A 24,713-nucleotide genomic window follows, 5' to 3' on the forward strand; every position below is an offset into this window, starting at 1 on the left:
GATCCCGTCAGTCTGACCTCAACTCAATAAGCCTATATGGCAGCCCTGCCTCAGCACTGTCTTCTGGTCCAGCGGCCGCCAACCTTTCGGACCTCACAGACCACCAGTTGGCGACGGCTGTTCTGGTCCTCAATCGACTGGAGGTCACGCGTAAAGCGTGGAGGTGCTTTGCTCAGGAAAGCTGCCAGAAAGTTAATGTAATCCGGAGCATAAAACAACAGTCACACCAAATCAATACAGAAAGAACAGAACCGGCGCAGGTCTGAGGCTCTTGTGCTCTGGCCACAGGGAAGGCAGTGACGCCACATCCATCATTCCTGGCCCAGGGCAGCTCCCGTCCCAGCCTGGAAGCTTAAGGGTCCTCAGGAGGGCCTTGCTCAATTATTATCACTATTATGACATTTTATTATTATTAAAAATAGAGTATTCTGCTCTAATTTTAGATGGAGCAGGTTGTGTTTTACATGTCTACATGTTATTTCTTGATATCTTATATATAAAGCATTATGCCCTTACATACTGCTAACTGGGAGAGCAGACACCGCATGGATATCTGGATGTGATGTGGGAATGTGACGTGGGAGGGTGCAGCAACATCACTGTCCTGACTGAACTTCAGTGCAGAGGTGCCTTGGATGACTCTCAACGTGGATGAGTTGGTCTTTCATTTTGGGGAAAGGAGCAAGAAGACCTCTCCCAACCCCAAGACAAAATGCTGATTTGGCAAAGAGGAGGCTTATTTCTGCGTGGTGGGTGTGGCTCAGTGGTTGAGCGTTGACTCATGAGCCAGGAGGTCATGGTTGGATTCCCAGTCAGGACACATGCCTGCGGTGTAGGCTCCATCCCCAGTAGGAGGCGTGCAGGAGGCAGCCGATTGATGATTCTCTCTCATTGATGATGTTTCTATCTCTCTCTCCCTCTCCCTTTCTGAAATAAAAATAAAAAATAAGAGGAGGCTTATTTCTACACTTGAGTGGTTTAAAATTAATGTTGTATCATATCAGGAGTTCTGGGTCTCATTCAAAGAACAGTAAGGTAATATCTCTGGCCCCTAATTAGAAATTGCTGTATGGAATTTTCTGTATGGGCAAAAGTTTGTCTGCCTTTTTAAAGTTTGGTATTCATTTTTGTATACACAACACACACCCAGTTTAGAGTTAAATGCCCAAGACATTTAAAAATTCCTTATTACCCTAGGCCATCTTTCTTTTCACCAATTTTCTACTCTGCAAAAGCACCCACTTCCATTGTTAGCTGATTCTTTTGCTATTGGTCTCTCTCTTTTAATACCATGCTCAAACTGCTATATCCTGATATTTCAGTTGTAGGCATTATCCATTGACCTCTGAGAGTTGAACTCTTTTCCCCACCTCACCTCCAATCTCACATTCATATGCACACCTTTTCCCATTGCCCCACCCTCCCAATAGAATTCCATCATAACATTGGTTAGATAATTATCTATGTTTACATTATTATAAGTAGATGAATGCTATTCACAGCTAAGCCACTCACAGCTAAGTCATGAACTATACTGTGGCTACTTTTCCTTTTCTGCAATGTAGCTAATAATGATCTTTGTCTTTTCTTGCTTGGTCTACTTATGGCTAATGTAACTCCAAATTCTCCCACAGATAAATGCCTCTTCTTACTATATCAAAACACAGTAGTTAGTTTATTAATTAAAGAACTCTTTCCTGGAGACGTCTAAACTATTGCCTTGTCATCTGTGTGGACGTCTCTGACCCTGTAACCTGGGAAGTCCCTTCATTTAGTATTCAGGTTGGATCCCAACCCCCTCTTGTTTTACCCCTTTTTGCTGGTAGAAGACATCGTCTAACAGCTTTCAGAGAAAGGATATATGGGAGCACAATTTTTGAGACCTAATGTTTATTCTTATACTGAATTAACAGCTTGGCTGGGTGTGGCATTCTAGATTAGAAATCTTTCCCAGAATTTTTGATGCATTTTTCCATTGTGTTCCCTTGCTATTGAGAAGTCAAAAGCATTCAGATCCTCCATCCTTCAAATTGAATCTGGGGTTTTTTTTCTATCTAGAAATTCTTTTTTTTCCAGCAATGATCTAAAAATTCATAATAATGGACCTTTTGTTGTGTTCACTTTTTAATCCATTATGCTAGGCTTTCAATAAACCTTTCCAGTCTGGAAAGTTATGCCATTCAAGGAAATTCTCTCGCTCTCTCTCCAGCAGATCAAAGTGGGTAACGAAGGATAACCATAATAAGGACACTTTTTATTTCTAGTCATCTTTCTTTTATCACTTGGGATAATATTCTTCATGCTTTCTCTAAAGGCCATGGAGAAGGGAAATTGAGAGACTGTTCTATGAACTCAGGATAGAAGGAAACCCTAGTCAGAAGCAACACAAGGGCAATGGAAAGGAAGTAGGTAGCTCAATCCCTAGGATCTTGGTGGAATAGAAAAGAGACCCAAGGAATGTGTTTAAGCTGAAACCGGTTTGGCTCAGTGGATAGAGCGTCAGCCTGAGGACTGAAAGGTCCCAGGTTCGATTCCGGTCAGGGGCATGTACCTTGGTTGCGGGCACATCCCCAGTGGGGAGTGTGCAGGAGGCAGCTGGTTGATGTTTCTCTCTCATTGATGTTTCTAACTCTCTATCTCTCTCCTTTCCTCTCTGTAAAAACTCAATAAAATATATTTTTAAAAAAAAGGAATGTGTTTAAGGCTATAGGTCCTAAGCCCCTGGCTCTTCTCCGCTCCCCCTTAACCTGCTCTCTAGCTCCCCATTCTTCTGAGCTCCCAGTCTCTAGATGAGAAAGATGAGAGAAGGGACATCTTCTCCAGGTTCCAGAAGCGGGGCGGACACCTGTCTGCTACCACAGGGAGGTGATGAAGGGAAGAACCGTCCCTGTGTTAGCAGGGTATCCCTGGCATTCTAGAGACCAGCTTCTGCAAGGCCCTTAGAACCTCGCCAGCACACTTTTAATATATTTTTGTTGATTTCAGAAAGGAAGAGAGAGGAAGAGATAGAAACATCAATGATGAGAGAGAAGCATTGATTGGCTGCCTCCTGCACGCCCCCTACAAGGGGGTTGAACCCGCAACCCAGGCATGTGCTCTTAACTGGAATCAAACCCGGGACCCTTCAGTCTGCAGGCCGACACTATCCACTGAGCCAAACCAGCTAGGGCTCGCCAGCACACTTTTAATGATCAGTGGGTTAGATAGACTTATGGCTCCTCGAGTAAGCTGACCATTATTCATAAAATTATTTCTGTTGGAAAATACATTCCAACTTCTAATAAACAGCCTTGCAGAGCATAATTTATCCCTAAACTCGAGAAGGTTATATATATATATATATATATATATATACAGTAGAGGCCTGCTGTACAAATTGCAAGTGTATTAAAGCTTAGAGATAAAGAAAGGATTAAAATCATATCTTTTGCCTTTTTGAAAAAAAGAAAAAAAGTGTTGCCCTATGTTGGTAGTTAATGGATCTATCCAAGCTGACTTTTCTATGCAAAATTCCAGATGATATATTAAAATCAAATTTAAAGAAGACTCTACCCCTAAACCTATGTTTGCTTCTATAGTCTTAACTCCCAGGAAAAGACATGAGGCCTTTGTTAGCCCCTCACCTGGAAATTCCATTCGGCAATGAGGGGGGCATGCTGGTCATGGAAGATGGGTTGATATGATGATAGCCACATTGGCTCTCTGATGTCTTTTTCCTCACTTTCACGCCAAATTACAGAAAAAGAAAAGACTGAAAAAGCGTGGGCTGAGCGAATACATGGGGGAATAACTATTGATAAAAAGACAAATCAGGAAACAATATAATAATTGAAAAGGTCACTATTAGAAATGGAGGTAGGCTTTCAAAGTCATGGAGGCTTCATTACATAGACAGGATTGATTAAATCACTGGCCACTGGCGAATGAACTCAATCTCCAGCACCTGGGGGAGGGAAGCTAACAGTCCCAACCCTCTGTGGTTCTCAACCTTCCTAATGCCGCGACCCTTAAATACAGTTCCTCATGTTGTGACCCAACCATAAAATTATTTTCGTTGCTACTTCATAACTAATTTTGCTACTGTTATGATTCATAATGTAAATATCTGATATGCAGGATGTTTTTTCATTGTTCACGACCCACAGGTTGAGAACTGCTAAATCCCATGGTTGGCTCCACTGGCACCCAGCCCCATCCCTAGGTGCAGGTCCAAAGGTCACCTCCTCTATATAAAAAGAGACACTCTCATCACAGGCTGAAATCTTGAGCTGTCCAGCTCCAGCCTGCTCAGGACATGAACCATCCCTTTGTTTAGCGTATCACACTGTGTACACTCTGCACAGTACCTGTCTCAGTTACCAGATGGACTGTTGTGGCATTGCAGTGCTGTAGTCAAGTAGCCCTTATTGTACTTAATAATGTCCCCAAAGTGCAAGAATGGTGATGCTGGCAATTCAGATATGCCAACGAGAAGCTGTGAAGTGCTTCCTTTAAGTGAAAAGGATGTGTGTATAGGGGAAAATAGAGTATACACTATGTAGGGTTTGGTACTATCCAAGGTTTCAGGCATCCCCTGGAAGTGTTATTTAAGGTGTTATTCCCCCTTAAGTAAGGGGGCAGGACTGACTCTACCTTGATGTTTGGGAAGATTGACTTTCCTGTCAGCCCTGTGCCCTCATTCCTCCTCAAGCAGGACAGCTATTGCCCCGGGCACAGAAAGTGCCCCCTAAATCAAGGCATATAAAACGCATACATTCCCTATTATATAACAAGCAAAGCCTGAAAACTTTCATTTCATATCCTGCTAAGAATAGCACAGAGTCCTATACCACACTGAAACTCTGCTGTGTTGGTGAATGTCACTTAACAAGCAAAATTCTTACAGGGGAGACAGAAGGTTATTTTCAGGTACTTCTCATCTGTCGAATAAAGCATCAGCTCCCACTCCGTGCTAACCCGTCACCAGCGTCGTCTGTGCAGCCTCATTTCAACCAGGGCTTCAATAGCACCGCAGATAAAACACATAGCAATTTCCACAGGCAATTACTTCTGCAAATGACTCCAGAAGGTCAGGTACAGGTTGGAAAGGTCTCCAAATAATTTGCTACTTTCACCTCTTTTGTGCTTGCTGAGCTCTTGATGGCAAAGAGATGACCCCTTAGCTCAGGTGAACCTGGCTAGAGTAGGAGGCTCGCAGCGGGCTTACAAACCCAGGTCTTGCTTTCCTTCATAGGCTGAGAGCCCTCAGTTTTCTATTTCTCCAATGTGAGTCATCAAAGAGAACCTAATTAATAGAGTCATTTAAAATAACACATACTTTTAAAAGCCATTTAAACAAGTGTGTTAACTTTCACTAGGCTCCTTTCCCAATAGTAATGATGTCTACTCCTGAAGTTACAAGCTCTTGCAAATCTCGAACTTCCTTGCTCTTCTACATCTCACAACAAAACAAAACAAAACCAAAAAAAGAAAAAGGAAAAGGAAAGCTTCAGAGGGCACCCCTGTCACCATGGTGAACCAGACGGGAACATCACACTGAGTGCCTATTAAAGACATACCTCTTCCAGTAATAATAACAGGAAGAAATGAAAATCACTTTCTCTACTACTGGCAACTCTAATCGCAGCACCTGACCCCCACATCTGTTGGTTTTCCTTCTGTAACACCCATCCGTCTCTCCGTTTTCAAAGGCAGAACAGGAGATTTTAGTTGCTAAGTGACACTGTAGCTCCTAGTGCCTCTCTCCACATTGCCTCAAAGTAATAATTATCCTCCAAAGTAATGCTCGATCCCCCAGCTTCCTGCTATACAGGATGCCAACAAATAGGCATAAATTGTCACACTAGACAGAGCTTTCCTTCCTTCAGGAGTCAGTGGTCCTAATCTCGACTCGGCTGTCTACCAGCTGTAAGGCCCAGGGGGCTCAGATATCTGTGTAACAAATGAATAAATTAATAATAACAATTGGTACTTATACAACTTTTATGATGTGCAAGTCATTCTTATAACCAATTTGCATACATGATTTATCGTAATGGTAGATACTATTATCTTCATTTTATTTATTTTTTATTTTTAAAAATATTTGTATTGGTTTCAGAGAGGAAGGAAGAGGGAGAGAGGGGGAGGGGAATCTCAATGATGAGAATCATCTATCGGCTGCCTCCTGCATGTCCCACCCTGGGGACTGAGCCGGCAACCTGGGCATGTGCCCTCACTAGGAATCGAACGGTGACCTCCTGGTTCATAGGTTGACATTCAACCATTGACTGAGCCATGCCAGCGGGGCTTATCTTCATTTTATTGATAAAGAATGTGAGTCAAGAATGTTTGTGACTTGGCCAAACTCACACAGGTGGTAAGTGGCCGATGGAGGATTCACACCCAGTCAGGGTGGCTCAGGAATCCACTCCACCACTGCCACAGCACCAGATGCCTCATACTGACTACCTCAAGTCTCAGCAGCTCTATGAGGTAAGGACTATCATTACCCTTATTTGCAGATGGATCACAGAGAGGTTAAGTATCTCGGCCAAGGTCACATAGCTGGTAAGTAGAAAGCTGGATTCAAACCCAGGCAGCCCCACTACAAAGTCCATGCCCTTTACACAGGGGTTTCTCAGCCTCAGCACCATTGATACTTTGGCAGCAAATTCTTTACTAAGGAAAGCTGTCTTTTTTTTTTAATGTTAAGATTTTATTTACAAAGCTTCTTTGTTGTACAGAAGGTAGAAATGCTGTTACAATCTGAGTATAATAGACTGCTGACTCACCAGTCACAGCTAGCCACGCCAGAGCAAGTCTTACACAAAAACCTAACAGCAATTACAGTTTTGTTGGGGTGAAGTCCCCAAGCTTGATGGTGGATTTCCGAGAGGAAAGGAGAATGGCACTTTGGGTGGGTGGGCTCTGTTTCATAGCGACCTTCACAAAAACCAACAAAACCCAGCTACCAAATCCATATGAGCCATCCAACCAATACTAAACTGTTATTAATCATCTTCTTCTTCATAATCTGGTTCTCTTTCTCTTTTCCCCTTTCCAGCTTTCTTCCTCCTCTTCATCCTCATCCTCTTCATCAACTTCTCCATCATGTCCCAATTCTTCTTCCTCCCCACTGACTTCATCTCCATCATCAAACTCTTCCTCCTCACCATCCGCGTCTTCATCTTCTCCTCCTTCATCCCCCTCCTCTTCATCTACATCATCTTCTTGGCATCTGAGTCATGGGGTTCTCCATCTTCTCTCTTAGAGCCGTCCAGGTCAGTCAGCTGGGGCAGGCGCTGGGAGACTCCCTTGGAAGTCATTCAGATTAGTAACCTCACAGTTAAACAGACCCAGGCTTTTCAGATATTCCAACTTTTTCAAAGGTCCCAAGGAGCTGGTCTTTCCACTGAAGTATAGATGTGTGAGATTTGGACATTTTTCTGCTACCCTGTCCAGACCCCCAAAGATTCTGTTGTCACTGAGCCCAAGCCTTTTCCATTTACACAGTTTGTGGAGATTTGAAACTGAAATCAAGCCTACATTTATCAAACTTAGGAACTCTAAGTTCACAAATTTAGCTGTTAAGCCCTCAATTTTCCCATCCTTCGATTTGCAATTGTCCATCAGTTTGCAAACCAGTTCATCAGCTCCAGGTCCACGGGTCCCCCTTCCCTCCTCTTCAAACTTAACTGTGGCAGCGAGGCCACCATAAGGGGCTGCCCAGCAAGCCCAGAGGCCTGGGGCACGGTCCCAGAAGGCCTCAGAGCCAAGTTACTCAATGGAGCAAGAGAAACCAAGGAGAAAAGGGGCTGGAGCATGGTGCTGGTGTCACTACCCCGCCCCCCAACTCCCCCCCTGTGTACCCAGCACTGCGCTTATAGGTGAGGAGGCTTGGGCAGTAGCTGTCTTGTGAACTGCAGGATGTTTAGCAGAATCCCTGGCCTCTACTCACTGATGCCTGTAGCACCTTCCAGTTGTAACAATGAAAAATGTCTCCAGACATTGCCATATGTCCCTTGTGGGCAAATCCACCCCCAACTGAGGACTATTGCTCTACACTTTGCTGCCTTTCCTCGAGTAAATAAACCTGCCAACGGAGGGAGTCCAACAAGAAACAGGACTACGTGGGGTCCAAGTCCTTCTGACCTCCAGCAAAGGACGATGATTATGAATTATAATTATGGAATCAGAAAGAAAAATTGAAGTGCTGATATTACACCAGATCTATGCATGATGATAAAAACTTGGCCTTTCTCATCTTCTTAGAGACAGAAAGACAATTTCCAGCATAATAGTAATGCCCATACTTGGCTTTTGGACGTCTCATAAGCCCAGACATCTGTTTTCAACCAAAATTTAGACCAGGGAGGAAATAATTCTCTTATCATTGTCCCACACCCTGAGTCTCTGCTGCCTCTTTCCCACTGAATCGGACATAACAAAGCAGTCAGAGCTTAGGTCATACTGACTGAAGGGCTGAACACCAACCCTGCTAGCTACTTTCTGTGTCACTTTGGTAAATCACTGGATCTCTCCGAGCTCCATTTTCCTCATCTGTAAAAATGGGGTAATACCATCTGCCTTACAGTAAGATTTTGGTGAGGATTAAATGCGATGACATATAGAAGTGCTCCATGCAGACCGTGGTCAATACATACCAGTTGTTGCTATGTTATTATTATTCAAGGTCCAACCCAAAATGTAACTCTTCCAGAATTCCCCTGAAAATTATCACATCTGACTTCCCCACTGTGCTCCCCAGTATAATGCATATGAAATTAACAATACTCCCATGGGCCCTACCTAGCCGGGACCACCATGACCAGGATTCTCAACCAGGGGCTATGTTAGAATCACCAAGAGAGCTGTTTAAAATTTACATTTTCCTAGGTTTAGTTACACCCAGGGGTGAAGTGGGGTGAGAAGAAGGTGAGCAAGTAGACTTTACAAAACTTCCCATGATTCTTACAGGCACCATTTCCTCATCCCCATCTGTGAGCCTCTAAATTAGTCTGCAAGTAATCACTGGATGCCTGGTTTTGTAAAAGTCTGGTTATGTTCAACTATTTTTAAAATGTTTAAGGAAAAGATTGTGATCTCTTTGCAAAACTAGTTATAAAACAACAGGCTTCACCAGGAAGTACTTAATTGGTACTGGTATTAAAAAATAGAAGAGGGGGAATAGTTAATTAAAGAAATTAGCAACTAAGTTGATGTATAAACTTTTTCCCAATTGAGAAGAAATAATCATAGGCTAGATTCACTTTTTTAAAAAGTAGATTTACATTTTTTAGAAAGTGGGAAAATATCGCAGCCTTTTTTCCCCTCTTTTTTTCCCTTGAAAGAGAAAAAATTAACCATAGATAGAGAAAAAGGTAATTTGAGGCCTTGAAATTATCGAGGTCATTGTTTTTCATGAAGAGAGATGGCTAAGGAGGGCTGGCCAAGTGTCAGGAGGAAGGAACGGGACCTTCATCAGGGGTCTGAAGAGCCAAGTGTTGAGGGCCTGACACCTAGGACAGGCCCAGAGCCCTTGGCCTCCTGCCCCTGAATCACTAGGGCTGTGAAGGTACAGAGAAAAATAAAAATTGAGCTAAGCAGCGTCAGACACGTTGAATTTAGGAAGGGAAACAAAACAACATTCAACTTGTACTTAGCCATTTGATAACATATTTTATATACCTTGATAGATTTGTCCATAAAATAGCAATCAGAAGTAATGGATTCTACTCTTCTGTGGATGGTGTTGCAGCTAATAGAAAAGGCCTGGGTGGTGAACTTCTCCAGGTTTCTGAGTCAGTTCCACCACAGCACCACCACTGAGCTCTCAAGGACGGTAAGAACAGTGCTTAGCAACACGTAATCAGCCCTGAGAGCGGCAGAAGAAACAACTCCAGAGAATTCTGCTGGAGGAGCAAAGCCAAGGCCGGAAGGAAGCACATGAGAAAATGTTCTGGACGTGGAAATAGACAAAGGGGCAAAAGGCAGGGACGAGAACAACACGGGCCAGAAGACAGGTGAAGCTACTGGGCTACAACATAAGTATACGGGAAACAGAGTCTGCATCTAACTGACCCCACTTGGGGGACTGAGCAAAGAGAGCCCTCCTTCGTGAGAAGATGCTAGAACTTAGTCTCGAATTATTCTGGTCAATGAGGGAGAGGCGGTAAATGGAAAATTCCAGGCACAGGAATGGCATGGCCAAGATGGGAAGGTTGAGAGAACTGATATTATTGGAGGAACTGAAGTCTCTCAGCAAAGCTAGTGCCTAGAATGCAAGGATGGTGGTGGGGTGACCCTAGACTGGAGGTTGGGGCGTGACAAAACCCACATCATGAAGGGAGTCCTTGGGGTTTATCCTGAAGGCAGTGGAGCTCCTAATCTACTACCTAGAATGCAAGGATGGTGGTGGGGGTGACCCTAGACAGGAGGTTGGAGTGTGACAAAACCCACATCATGAAGGGGGTTCTTGGGTTTTATCCTGAAGGCAGTGGAGCTCCTAATCTACACCTGGTATCTCTGCCCTTGAACTCAGCATGGACATGACAACTTCAAGCAGCATCCCAAGATTTGGATGCTGTTCTGCTCACAAGTTCCAGGGGAGGGATGAGAGCAGCCCTCCAACTGGGTGCTAATCCTAACAGCTGGTTAACTACCCATCTCGGAGTTTATGAGTGACCTACTGGTATCACCATACCTTCCAAACTACTCATTTGGTTTGCCAAGTCAGGGTATCAATATACATTGTAGAATTAACTTGTTGTTTGCTAATCTGATAGAAAATGTTGTTTAGTAGAAGTTTTCAAATTGCCATCCTGAAGCTTTGGACATATTTTCCAACTTTATTGAGCACACTGGGAGGAGTTTCAGAAAGATGTGTTCACTGAGTGAGGTCTCCAAGTTCAACAGTTGTTAGTAAACAGAAGCCCAGAAGCACGTCCTCACCCTCCCTCAGACATCACTCCTCTCAGGCAGACACAAGGGCAGAGCCTGGTTCCACCACGGCCTCCACTTCTCTTCTAACATGCAGACTTCAGCTCCACTCTCACAGGCTCTTCAGAGCCAATGGCCCTCTGGATGCCCCCCTGAATCTGAAAGAGGGGACGTCGAGAACCTGAGCAGTGACAGGCTTGGCCCTAGGAAGGTTGCTATGGCAATGCCAATATGAGGAGGAAAAGGAAGTTTTCAATCTGGAGCTTATAGAAAGAGCACGTAAATAGCCTGTATTCTGCCCTGCGAGGCATGATTAAAGCTCGGTGCTGCTCCTCAGTGGGGCTCACGGGGCGCTCCCACGGGAGAAGGCAGCGAGGGCAGTCTCTGCAGGGGCGGAGTATGTTATCACTGACGTAATTTGCAATGGCCAGCTTCTGGTGATAATAGAGACAGTGCAACTTTCCCTCGATATTTTAATCTTTTTGAATGCCCTACAGCCTGTCCACTAGTGTGGACCATTCCCACCCCCGCCCCCCAATCTCACTCTTGGGATGGCCCCACTCCTTCCTGGTCTCTGGTTACAACAGGTGGGCTGGGGTATCACAATGACAAAACAGGATTTTCCGAGCCCCATTGGTACTTGGTTGTTTAAACAGTAGCAGGATACTTTCTGCTGCTTAGAAACTGCAGATCACGTGCCTGCTTTGGAAGGAAAAGCTGTCAACTATTTAATCTGAAGTTGAATGGGCTTTCAGCTTCAATTTAAGGGACAAACTTGATCTCTTCATTCATTCATTTGTTTCACAAACATTTTACCCAGCATCTCCCTTGTGATAAGCATGGCACTAGCACTCAGCTGCCATGGCCAATAAGATGAGGTCCCACATGACTAGATAAGTGAGAGATGGTGTGGTCAGGGAGCAATCTAGACTGGGGGCGGAGGGAGGGGCATGGGCATTATGCCCGGAGGAGAGCTTTGAGAGATACATGGGAAATGGAGGTGTGGTGGTGGAGTAGGGAAGGAAGACTCCCAAACAAAGGCAACTGCTTCAGCCCTGGGGAGCAGGGTCTGGGTGGGGCATGGTGAGAGATATGGCTGGACAGGTGGGCAGAGACCTGAAGCTTTCTGTGCTTGGATTTTACTTCATTAAAATTTGCTCGCTTCACCACACCACTAGTGTGTGCTATGGACCCATGGACATTTCCGGAGCTTCATTGAATTAATGAGGGCACGGGACTGCCCTTTGCTGAAGAATTTCCATTACTCAGTTATTTCCACCATTAACTCTTATCACTTTGATTAAATCCTGGCAGAGTAATAAAGCCACTGCAGGTCATCCACCAATGGGTCAAATAACATGGATTGAATGCCCGATTTCCCCACCTACCAACTCTCCTTCCACTTTCTTTATCAGCCTTGCCATGGAGGCTAACCACATTAGTATCATTTCTGCACACATCCATTTCCTCATACTTCTCAATTCATTTACCTGAACACTCTACTTCTGTCATGTTTCTGCTGTCCACTTTCTCTATTCCATTTCAATCTCTCCCTAAGCCCCTGTTCTCTCTTCGGTCCCTCCCATACCACTTCAAATCCTGCCTCTATGGTGCAGTGGCTGGCCATCTTTCCAAAACACTCCTCTGATCATATCATTCCAGCTCCAAACTTCAGAGGTCCCCCACTGACTCAGCATCCAGACCATCCTCCCTAAGCACAGCACCCAAGCACGTGACTCCAACCTGCTTTTGCACACCTGTCTTCCACTACGCATTCTCACAGAGCTATGCTTCAGACCACCCTGAGCTGCCTTCCTTGTACGCACCCTGCACTCAGGATTGGCTCCATGGACATCTAACCTATGTAGTCACATGGCCTCTGCCATCAGAAGGCCCCATGCTTGGTTGAAGGCTCTGATGTCACTGTCTTGTAATGTTTAATCGTGTCTGAACAAGGGCTTAGCGTTTTCATTTTGCACTGGGTCCCACCGTTATGCTGCTGATTCTGCCTGCTCTACATCCCTCTCGGTAGAATGACCTTCATGTGCCCATTCCTTCCTGCTAGTACCTGACCGCTCTTTCACGGCTCAACTCAAATGCCATCAAGCCCCTCCAAGCCTGAAGCATCCTCTCCTCTGGGCTCCCAAAGCACTTGGCTTTTACTTCTGTTTTAGCACTTGTCATACAAAACTCACATTGAAGTTATTTGCAAACATGATGCCCCCTAGAAGGACATGCAAGTTTCCTTCAGATGGGGTGAGAGGGATATTCTTTCACGTCTATTGCTCCTCAGTGCCTGGCACAGAGTCAACTCAATACATTGTTGATGAACTTTATTTCATTCTTCGTAATAACCCAGTGATATCTTGGCCATCAGTGTGCCATGCCCCTACGAGCTACTCCTAGACCAGGCCCGTTCTGTTGACTATGCCTGTGGTAACTTTTGGCTACTTCAAACACTATGGTGATGTAAGAATGGACATCGGCAGCCACTTACTTGAGGAGAGTGAATGACTTTGTAACTAGTAACGTACATGAAGAGCTGCCAGTGAAATGGAGAAGAAAAAAATCAACCCACATTTGAAAGTCAATGGGCCAGCCAAATTTTCCATAAAAGAGAACTGATTCTCGCCAAAACCGGTTTGGCTCAGTGGATAGAGCGTCGGCCTGCAGACTGAAGGGTCCCGGGTTCGATTCCGGTCAAGGGCATGTACCTTGGTTGCGGGCACATCCCCGGTTGGGGGTGTGCAGGAGGCAGCTGATCGATGTTTCTCTCTCATCGATGTTTCTAACTATCTATTTCCCTTCCTCTCTGTAACAACATCAATAAAAAATATTTTTTTTTACAAAAGAGAACTGATTCTCACATGGCATGAGAGGTATATTCTTTCACCTCTATTGCTCCTCAGTGCCTGGCACAGAGTAAACTCAATACATTGTTGATGGACTGAATTATCAGCTAAATTAAAACAAAATTGTATTATGTATTGTTATCTCTAATTTACAAACTGTAAATTTCACAATATTTTTCTTGTTTGTTTGTCTCAAGAAAAGACATATCTCATCTAAATGTATCAGTAGAAGTAAACCAAATAATGGCAATGGAAGCTATTCCAAAGAAATGGGGACCAAAGAGTTTGTGCTGGTTTTATCTGGAAATATCATTCTTCCTATGCTAAGTTTAGGTTTATAGTCATAGTTGAGGGTGGTGTGCTAAAACCCAAAAGTATGTTATTGGCTGAGATGTTCTAACAAATGATAACCTTCAAAACTTCTTGGGCAGAATTTACTTACAAAGGTTAAACAAAGTAAGTTCAAAACCAAAAGAATTATTTGAAATAAAAGAGCATTAGAACCCGGCTGGTGTGGCTCAGTGGTTGCGCATTGACCTATGAGCCAGGAGGTCATGGTTCGATTCCCATCAGGACACATGCCTGGGTTTCAGGTTTGATCCCCATTGTGGGGCACGCATAAGGCAGCTGGTCAATGGTTCTCTCTCATCATTGATGTTTCAAGGTCTCTCTCCCTCTCCCTTTCTCTCTGAAATCAATAAAAAATATATACATATTTTTAAAAAAGAATATATAGCATTAGAAAGCCACAGAAGTGAACGTTCAATGTTTACATATTAGCACTTTGCAGGCTTCTCATAAAATCACATTTGTGTTGCTAAGACACACACACACACACACACACACACACACACACACAAACCCCACAACATATGCAATTGGTGACATTAGTGAGAATCTGCATCAAAAGGTGTTTGCTTGAAAATGCTGGGTAAATCTATGGCAAGAAAGGTAGCTCCCATACCACTTTCAAATGACACCAGGCTCACGATATGAAAGACCAACTCAGAGACCAAATAAAGCAAGCAATGTATTTTCCATGACAATCTGACAAGTGCATTGATACAGCTCACATGGCAAGCTTTCAGTACATATGTGGTTGAACATGATGGTGATATGAGGAAGAGTCCTTTTTCATTCGTGCTCATTACCAAAAGACACAATAAGCTCTCAAATGTATAAAGCTAAGAAGGGTTAAACGACCAACAGATGTGGTTTGGAGTTTACGTGTTGTGTAGGGTTTGTTCTGATAGTACAGCTGCGACGATAGGAAAACATTCTGGAATGACTGCCCAGATTAATACACTTGCACCAGAATGTAAATTAATGCATTGCTGGCTTTGTTGAGAAAGACTTGCTTAAAAACAAAAAAAGTAAGTCAGCTGAACTCACCATTGTACTTAGTGATGCAATAAAATTGTGAGTTATGTGAAGGTAAATGCGTTAAATTCACGATGACTCTGAGTAGCTGAGAAGGAAGCTAATCATAAACAACAGTACTGCATATTGACGTTTGATGGTTATTGAAAGAAAAAAGTTCTGTCAAGAATGTCTGAAGTACCGAGTGAAATGAATGCTTAGTGTTCTGCAAGGTAAGAATTCAGCTTTCTAAAGATATAAATTAGACAGCCAGACTTGTTTATTTGTCTGTCCCTGCCATTTGAATTATCTTAATGCTTCCATGTAAGGGAGCAGCAGGCTTCTCAATGGCAGATAAGATTGAAGACCAAAACCAGAAGCTAAAAGCTTGAACAGTTTCCATAGTTTATGGCATGTTCCAGAAGTTAACAATTATTAATGAAGGAAGTGATGAGATTGATACAGCACATCTGCCAAAAGTTATCACCAAATATTTTCTGAATTTGATCAAATGTTTTAAATTTATTTTCCTAGATTTATGCATATAAAATTATATGGATTTGTGTGTGTGTTTTTTTTCATCAAAAGATACTATAAGTTTAATATTTTTATAACTGGTTACTGATGAAAAACTAAAGATGAATTTTGAAAATGCAGCACCACTTGCTTCATTTTAGATAAAAATTAAAAACAAGCCCAGCTGGCATGGCTCAGTGGATTGAGCATCATCCCATACACCAACAGGTTGCTGGTTCGATTCCCTGTCAGGGCACATGCCTGAGTTGCTGGCTTGATCCCAAGTAGGGGACTTGTTGGAGGCACCTGATCTATGTTTCTATCTCTCTCCCTCTCCCTTCCTCTCTAAAGTCAACAAAAACTTATTTTAAAAAATCTTCTGAGCAACGCTAAATTACCAAGTGTCTCTTTTTACATTCCTGTCAAAATAAGATCAGACCAGCCAAAGACTCAGTATGCCGATCCCACCACCCTAAGGAGAAATTCAGAGGTCAGATCCTCAATGACCTTGAATGACCTTCAATACATACCTAGGAACATAAGCCCTACACACTTCCATGATGGTCTTTTTTTCTTACCTCCAGACCCTGCAGGAGAATGTTCTATTCCTTCACCCTGGGAAAATTTTTAGTCCATCCTTCAGTAACAATGACTCATAGTTATTCAGCAAGTCATTGCACATCCTGACTGAAAGTGCCTGCTCTTGAACAATAGGGTTTAGGGTGGCTGAGAGCATTGGATGCTGCTGTAAAGATGTGGACACTGCCTGGGAGTGGAGCCCTAGGGACCTTTGACATGGATGAGCCGCTCCCAGAATCATATTTCAGAAAAGGCAGTCTAGTCATCCACAACCTACTTTATTTCAGCATGAACCCTGGCTCATGTCCTTGACGCACTCAGTTTGGGCTCCATTATCTGTCCTGAGAATAGCATTTTTGTCAATCCAACCGAGATTAGATAAATTAGCAAGCAAGAAGCAAGCGCCTATATGCAGTGTTTATTCAAAGAATGCATATAGGCATTTAATATGAGGAACTGCATTTGACTCATAACTGTTTCATTATGATTATGGAATGAAAAAAGTACAAATATAATAGGGATTTTCTATAGTAATCACTTGTGTGTACCTGTCAACCAGAAAATGTGAAGTGCTTGCAATTCTTTCCTTTTTATCTATGTTCTGAATATGTTTATGGAAATATGAATGTATGTCTGTTGAATCTAATAAAAATTGGGGCTTTGTTTTAGTCACCACTTTTAAATTTAATTTTCCTAAGTGTAAGTCTGTTCTCACAAGAGCACTGTTAGTCTGAGATGGATTAGATACCTTAAAAGGTCAAAAACTAGTTCTTGAGAAGCACTGCACTGGAATGCTGAGAATGCTAGTGATTTTAGTTTTTATTTGCGGAGATTCTCCATCCCATCATCAGTAAGTGTGCTCTCAGCTCTTTTCTCCTGGCAACACTGTGTTCACGGGGAGCCATCCACACCCATTCTCCTGGTCCTCTCCTATCCCTACACCCACGACTTCGCAAGGCGGTGCCCCATGGAGTTAGTAGTGCCGCCCAGGAAGAATAAAGTGAAAATGATAAAGATGGAACCTCACATCAGCCCAGCTCATTTTAGACCACCAAAGAATCCATCAAAAAGTCAAAAAAATGTACGGGGCAGAGCATCTTAACCCTCATGGGAAGGAGGACTTAAGGTTAATTTTCCTTTTCCGAATTTTTAAAAAGGAGCATGATCATTGAAAGGAGAAAGCTGACAGCCTCCAGTTCAGCTTTCAGGATTTCAGTTGAGAAAATCAAAGAAGCATTTTTCTTCTCGCCATGAAATAATCTGCTAAAGCAATTCTGCAGTCACTCTGAATACATACAAACCAAAATGACTTACGCTCTGAAAGTTACATTTCCAACTGACGGCGTGCAAAAAACGGCTTTGCAAAATGTGCCTCCGTGTGCAGAGCCCGGTGAGCAATTACCTATCCCTCCTGACCAAGCGGTGTCGGCACAGCACCTGGGCAGCACCTTCGCCAAGTCTGCCCCGGGGCCTGCGGAGTTGGCACGGGGTGACTTGGAATCTGATGGGAAACACATTCACTACCTTAAACCTGGATGGAATATAAATGTACGTCTCCCAGTTACATAAATACAATTCCAACCTTTTAAAAATATCAGCTCGCAAAAACCCTCCGTGACTATGTATTCTCTCTTTAACTTGTAACTTTATCATCCCACAAACATTAGCAAATGTTACTACTTTGCAAGGGTCTAGGTGGGCAACTGGAAAAATCAAAGATGAATTGGACAATTCCCTTGCCAAAGGAGCTTTTGCTATATAGTAATTCTTTTAATACATTATATTTGTCCATTACAGTTTACGTTTAAACACCACAAGTGCCCTCATCCCAGTGAAATAGACAGGAAGGATTATTGCCATTTTCCCAAAGAGGAACTGGAAAGCAGAATGTATTAAATCATCTTGCTCCATCCAAATCACAGAGGGCAGATCCAGAACACAGTGGTGGCTATAGCATAGCTTTGGGGTCAGATGGATCTGGGGACACAAACCAGCTCCAACAGTCGCCACCTTAGCTGGTTATTGTGGACATATTAGCCCATTTGTATGTCTTTTTCTGATCTATAAAACAGAGATAAATAACACCTGCCTCAGTGGGCTATTGAAGGAATAAACTGAGAAAATGTTTGTGAGGATGGGAGGAACTCAGTAAGTGGTGGTAGCTATCGTTACTTCATCAAGAGTCCTTTATTAAGCCCTAGCTGGTTTGGCTCAGTGGATAGAGCATCGGCCTGCCGAGTGAAGGGTCCCAGGTTCCATTCCAGTCAAGGGCACATGCCCAGGTTTTTGGGCTCAATCCCCAGTAGGGGGCATATGGAAAGCAGCTGGCAATGATTCTCTCCCATCATTGATGGTTCTAACTCTCCCTCTCTCTTTCTCTCTGAAATCAATTAAAAACATATTTTTAAAAGTTCTCTATTAAGCACCCACTTACATGCACAGAAATATGCAGAATATACCATAAACCCAGGAACTCACAAGAAAATCCAAAGAGAAATAGGCAAAGGATAACAAAACAAAGGGACAAATGAGGCACTGAGGACTGCCTCCTGGATGTTCCCACAGTAATATCTAAACCTCAGCACACTCAACAGAACTTGCTATCATTGATGGGGTGTCTGGCCACTCCACCCCCATGCCGTGGTAGAAGACTCAGAATTCCAGGTAAGTTTTACTATTTTGCTAAATCCTTCCTTCCTTACTGTACAAGCACTGACAGAGCTCATGGAGTCAGGAAATGAGTGCCATGGTTCTCAGCCTTGGGGAAGTGCCATGTAGCAGGCTCTCAACAAAAGCATGCCCAATTAAAGTAGGTTGTTGCTGGTTAGGTTGTTCTCTCTGCGATTTCCCCATTATCTTTCTGTTATTGATTTCTAGGTTAATTCCATTTTGGTCTGAGAGCAGACACTGTATGATTTCTATTCTTTTAAATCTGTTACGATGTGTTTTCTGGCTCAGAATCCAGTCTATCTTGGTGAATGTTCCAGGTGAGCTTGAGAAGAATGTGGCAGCTGCTGCTGCTGTTGGGTGAAGTGGTTTACAGAGATCAATTATACCCGGTTGATTGATGGTGTTGGTGAGTTCGATCGGGTCATCACTGATTTCCTCCCTGCTGGATCTGTCCATTTCTGATAAAGGGGTATTGAAGTCGCCCATTATGACAGTAGACTCATCTATTTCTCTTTGCAGTTCTACCATTATTTTGCCTCGTGTAGTTTGACACTCTGTTGTTAGGTACATATACTTTAAGGATTATTATGTCTTCTTGGAGAACTGACCTCTTTATCATAATGTAATGCCCAAGATCATTCTTCCTGAATGTGGTTCTGGGAACTCCTATGTCAAAGATCCTTAGGGCTCCTCTCCCCGGTAGGGTCCACATGTCTAGGACAGCAGCATCCAATCCTCTGAACCATCCTCAGCTAACTCCCATTGTTCAAGAGCAGGCACTTTCAGAAATGATTTGCGATGACTTGCTGAATAACAATGAATCATTATTACCGAAAAATGAAATAAAAATGCTCCCAGGATGGAGGAATAAAACATTTTCCTATGTGGGATGGAAGTAAAAAGAAGGCCATCATGAAAGTGTATGGTTTATGTAACTAGGTATGTTTTGACGGGTACCCAAGTCCTTCAGGATCTGGCCCTGCGTCTCTCTGTCGGGCAGTGGGACTGAAACACAGGGCCCTCTGGATCATCTAATTCAGTAAGAACCCCAGTCTAAGGAGGGGCTGAGCTCGAAGCTGAGGGCAGTTTGGAAAGAGGGCCCACTTAGCCTCTCCTCTAGGGTTCTCACAATTCAGCTCTCACCCCTAATTGCAGCTCCTACTCTGCAAAACAAAACACCTACAGTTAAGTAGACTCAGTCCTCAGGAGGCATTCAGTGGATGTTTTTGTTAAGCAACCAAACTTGTCCCAGGGTGGTTTCACTGCCTGTATGTAATACTTTCCCTAAGATGAATTCTGGTAGCAACAACCTCTTTCTTCTAAAATTTCCAGTGCTATTTCAGTGTTCTTCAGGAGTTGGTACCCTGGGTGGTTGCCCAGCTGGCTGCCTCTTCATGTAGCCATTAAGGTTGCTTCCTTAAAGTCCATTCTCAATAGAGCAACCAGACTGACCTTTTAAAATCGAAGTCAAATCACATCCCTACGACTCTCCATTTTACTCAGAATGAAACTGACATCCTTATGATGACCTAGAAGTCCTCCCCTTCCATCTCTCCAACCTCGTCCTTCCACCCTGGCATCCTTGCTTTATCCTGAAGACACTCTCCTGCCTCAGGGCCTTTGCACAGGCTTTTACCTGTGTAGGAACGCTCTTGACCAAAATAACTATCATTAACTCTGCACCTCTTTCAAGTCTTTGCTCAATGGCACTTTTTCAACCTCTCCAAGAGGTTGTAACATAACAACCCACCCCAACACCTCCCTTTGGCATTTCCAATTTCCTTTACCAAACCCGATGACACCCACCCCACACAGCACTGACTGCTTTCTAACAAACACAAAAAATTATTCAGTGTCATCAATCAAACACCCATGGAGCCCTTATAATGTGCCAGGAATTGTTCTAAGCTCTTTATAAATAATTTAGTACCTTCATTATGTATATTGATTATTTTCTGACTTCTTCCACTAGCCTATTAGTTCCATAAGGGCAGGAATCTTTGTTTTATTCACTAACGTGCTTAATAAATATTTGTTAATGAAGGAATGATTCTCCCACAAAACCATCCTTAATTTTCCCTTAAACATCTGCAGCGCTGGTGTTTCTCTCCATTTGCATGAGCCACGCCCACTCCCTGCAATTCTTTTCCCTTCTCATCCATGCCACAAACTCCTACCATCCTTTACCCTCATTTAAGCATCATTTCCCATGAGAACTTTCTCTTGACTGTTTGCAGACATAGTCAAGAGCCAGCTCCTTCCTCAGTGTAGCCAGATCACACTGATGCTTTCCGAAGCACCCTACTTCTGGCACATAAATGCATCTGTATTCACTTTGAGGAGACAGTTCCATGGAGGGTCAGGGCTCAGAACTGATACTTGAGCTTCAAGCCCATGGTGGGTTAGAGCACTTCACGATATAACACTTGCCTAGAGCATAATTTACGCCCCTGCACTGGATAGAATAAACCAGATTGGTTCTGTGTTGACTGGGAGATGAGAAAGAAGGAAAGAGACCAGCTGTTTATATCCAAAGGAGCCAATTTTAAAATGTTTAAAAATAAACAACTAAAGTTTAAAAAAAAGTGGACAGACTTCCCGTGGAGACTTTAGAAAATGACAACATCACTCCACGACTTAAGTGTTCAGACCACAATCTGTCTCCAGCGACTAGAGAATTGCACCTTTTTCTCTTCACCCCATGGAAAGACAATTCTAACGTATTTAATGCATGTCATTTTCCTCCTCTGCTGCTCTAAGGAAGTTTGAAAGTGTCGTTTTAGAACTCCAAAAGGCCAAGAAAACTGCCCAGGCTTGACCAGAGTGGAGATTCGTATGCAGGACAACACCATCAAGCCTCAATTAAGGAATGTGCTCAGGTAACCAACCCGGGTTTTAGATTTCCAGAAATAATTCTTTGAGTTCTCAGGCAGAGTCTCCTTAAAAGCCACTAAAGAGCTTTATAAATACCTACTAATTATGGTCCTTCCATTCTCTGTAAGTTCAACCACGTATTTGAGAAGATATGACTTTGCCACAAAGATAACTTACAAACACAGACCTCTCCCAAACACATAGGCCAACTATTTGTTTTGTGGCTTGTCCAGGGAAAATACTGTTGCCAACTTCTCATTGATGTTTTATTCTGCTTAAATTCAAATGTTTAAATATATAAAATCTTGGAAAACTCAAGCCTACATAGGGTTAGAAAACGTGGCCTTTTCATTATCTCCATCCATCAGCCAAATTTATATTAATATAGCCCCACTTTTGGATTTCCAGAAATAAATTCTTTCTAAGCATGATTTTGTCGAAAGCTTCTAATGAGTTTGTAAATTACCAACTTTTCCAAGGAGGGTTCAAATCAGATTAAGACAGAGCTGAGAGTGTGAGTTGAGATTAGTCTCAACCAGACCATCAGGTACTTCCTATCACTAAACAATAGAGGAAGTTGCAGAGAGCTCTGAACAGACACCTGAGTGGGTTGGCGGGGCCGTGGCTCAGGGCCTGACATGCCCAGGAAGACAAAGTCTGACACCTGGAAAGGCTGACATCTATTCCTACTTCCTCCTACTGCATCCTTGACAAGGGTCACCAGGAGTCAGCATTTCCCCTCTTAGAAAGGTTCCTACTCTGCTTCTTACCCACCACCTCAGGTGTTGGGGAAATTTCTGTACTGGATATAACTGTACCTTCTGGAGATACGCAGACTAAATCTATTATTTCTCTTCCATGAACTTCTTCAAGTACTTAGAGCAGCCTTATCTAGCAGAACTTTCTCCAATGATGGGGATGCACTATATCTGTGCGCCGTCCGATATTGGTAACTGATGGTCACATGCAGCCATTGAGCCCATGGAATGCACTGGTGTAAATGAGGAACTAACTCTTAAAATTTTAATTAATTTCATGTAAGTAGCAACATGGGGTTAGTGGCTATCATATTGAGTAGTGAAGATTTGAGACATTTCTCATGACCTCTTTACCAAAAAAATCTTCCCTTTTTCAGGTAAACAGCCCTTATTTCTTTAATAGTTTCTCAAACAAAATGGCTTCCAGAACCTTCTTTATATAGTCAGTCATCTCTGGATATAACCTGAGTTCCCAAATTCCTACAATGTACTAAAGCAAAGAACTCCTGGTGAGGATCTGCCGGAAAAGATCATGGCCTCGTATCTGATCCTACTCAGATGTTCGATAATCCTCTCCTTAAACCTAACCTGGCCAGTACATTTTTTTCGCATATGTTGGGCACTCAATATTTGAAGCTCAAAAGAATAATTCCGGGTATCTTGGCATAATTCGATAAGCTCCTTTTCCTAATTCTTCAGTCTTCTCAAATTTTCTTTTTTTTTTTTTTTTCAAATTTTCTATTTTTTTCTTCCTCCATTATGATTTGTTTTATTAAGCTCTGAGGATTTGTGGCTCTCAAGAACACCAGATATTCCTGATTTAAACTTGTACAAAAACACATGAAAAACTCCAACATAAGTATTTTTAAGGCTAACCAGGGTTATTTGGTCTCCCTCAAGGAGCAGATAAAAAAAAATTAACCTTCTTAAAAAAAAGTAATTGTTACCTGGGGGAGAATCAATTTCTAGGTCAGCACCTCCCTTCAGAGACTACAAGTGACATTAATCAAAGTGAGAGAAAGTAAAATTCTCTGTAATTGGCCGGGTAGAACTGTCTCTTCCCATTCCGTTAGCCCTAGAAGCCACCCCAGAGGGGTTGCAGGCATTATTCTATTCACTGAAATGTCATCTATTATACAGTAGATTAAATAGCAAATTACAGTTGCCACAGTCTTCTAGACAAGTCGTTAAATAGGTGTTGCATCCCACCCCGACACACAAAAAATACATATGTATAGGTTGAATTTGAAGCATTTAAACAATTTTAGGGATACTCTACCATCTTTAAAGAGACCCCAGATCCCTAAACATTGTAGCTTTGAGTTCCTCTTCTCCTTACTCTAGATTATTATGATCTGTAAACAATACCTGGGAAGGACTAAGAGAGGACTATTTTCAGGAAATTGGGTAAACACACTTGCGAAGACCTTTTTCAAGGTGAATAATAACCCTAGCAGAGCTGAGAATTATTGAATATGTTGTGATTAATAAATTAGATTTCTGAAAGCAGGGCACAACCTCAGAATTATTTTGCTGGACAGAAACAATTTATACAAAGCCACCTTGCATGGCTGACAAAGGCCTTTGGCTCACCCCTTGGTAAGCTTCTGTGCATGCATGGTAAAGCCTTCGAAAACCCAAGGGGAGAAATGGGCTGACTACCATCAACAGGATGCCTAAAAACCCATACGCATACCCTTTTGTCTCTTCTAATAAGTAATCCTTCACCAAATTTTATGCGCACCAATAATTTGTGTGTGTTCAAGAAAAATAAGTGACCACATTTTCACATGAAGGCACAAACAAGCTGACGTCTCTTGGACCTTGCTAAGCCTCTTAGTAATCTTGAAAAATCCTTAGGCACAGCATTCAGCCTCTTATTCTGTAAGGCCGAGTATTAATTTTAACACAATCAGTAAAAACCCGAAGGCTGTTAAATATATTCACGTGTAGCAGAACCACATGAGGTATAATTAAAATTTAACCAGAAGGAAAACCTGTGAATTCAAGGGAAACATTACCTTCTTATCATTTACCCTTTCAAAGAAATCTTTTACCTAAATGATGATTACTTCTGATTTAGGGTCTCCATGGGCATTTACCGCTAGGTGCAAGAATGTACCTCCAGTCAATCCTGGGAAATATTATATGAGAACTTGGGAGGGAGGAAGGAAAAGAGAGAAGG

General features: G+C 42.7%; 1 protein-coding gene and 1 pseudogene across 2 annotated transcripts in view; both read right to left on the reverse strand.

Annotated features, from left to right (window-relative positions):
* The window catches only part of KCNH1 (potassium channel, voltage gated eag related subfamily H, member 1), a 252,546-nt gene that overhangs the window by 78,602 nt on the left and 149,231 nt on the right, over nt 1-24,713 (reverse strand). The window lies entirely within an intron of this gene.
* Nucleotides 6,993-7,611, reverse strand: LOC102763420 (annotated as a pseudogene).

This window comes from Myotis davidii, unplaced genomic scaffold (genome assembly GCF_000327345.1).
Source record: "Myotis davidii unplaced genomic scaffold, ASM32734v1 scaffold1525, whole genome shotgun sequence".
In the NCBI taxonomy this organism is placed as follows: Eukaryota; Metazoa; Chordata; class Mammalia; order Chiroptera; family Vespertilionidae; genus Myotis; species Myotis davidii.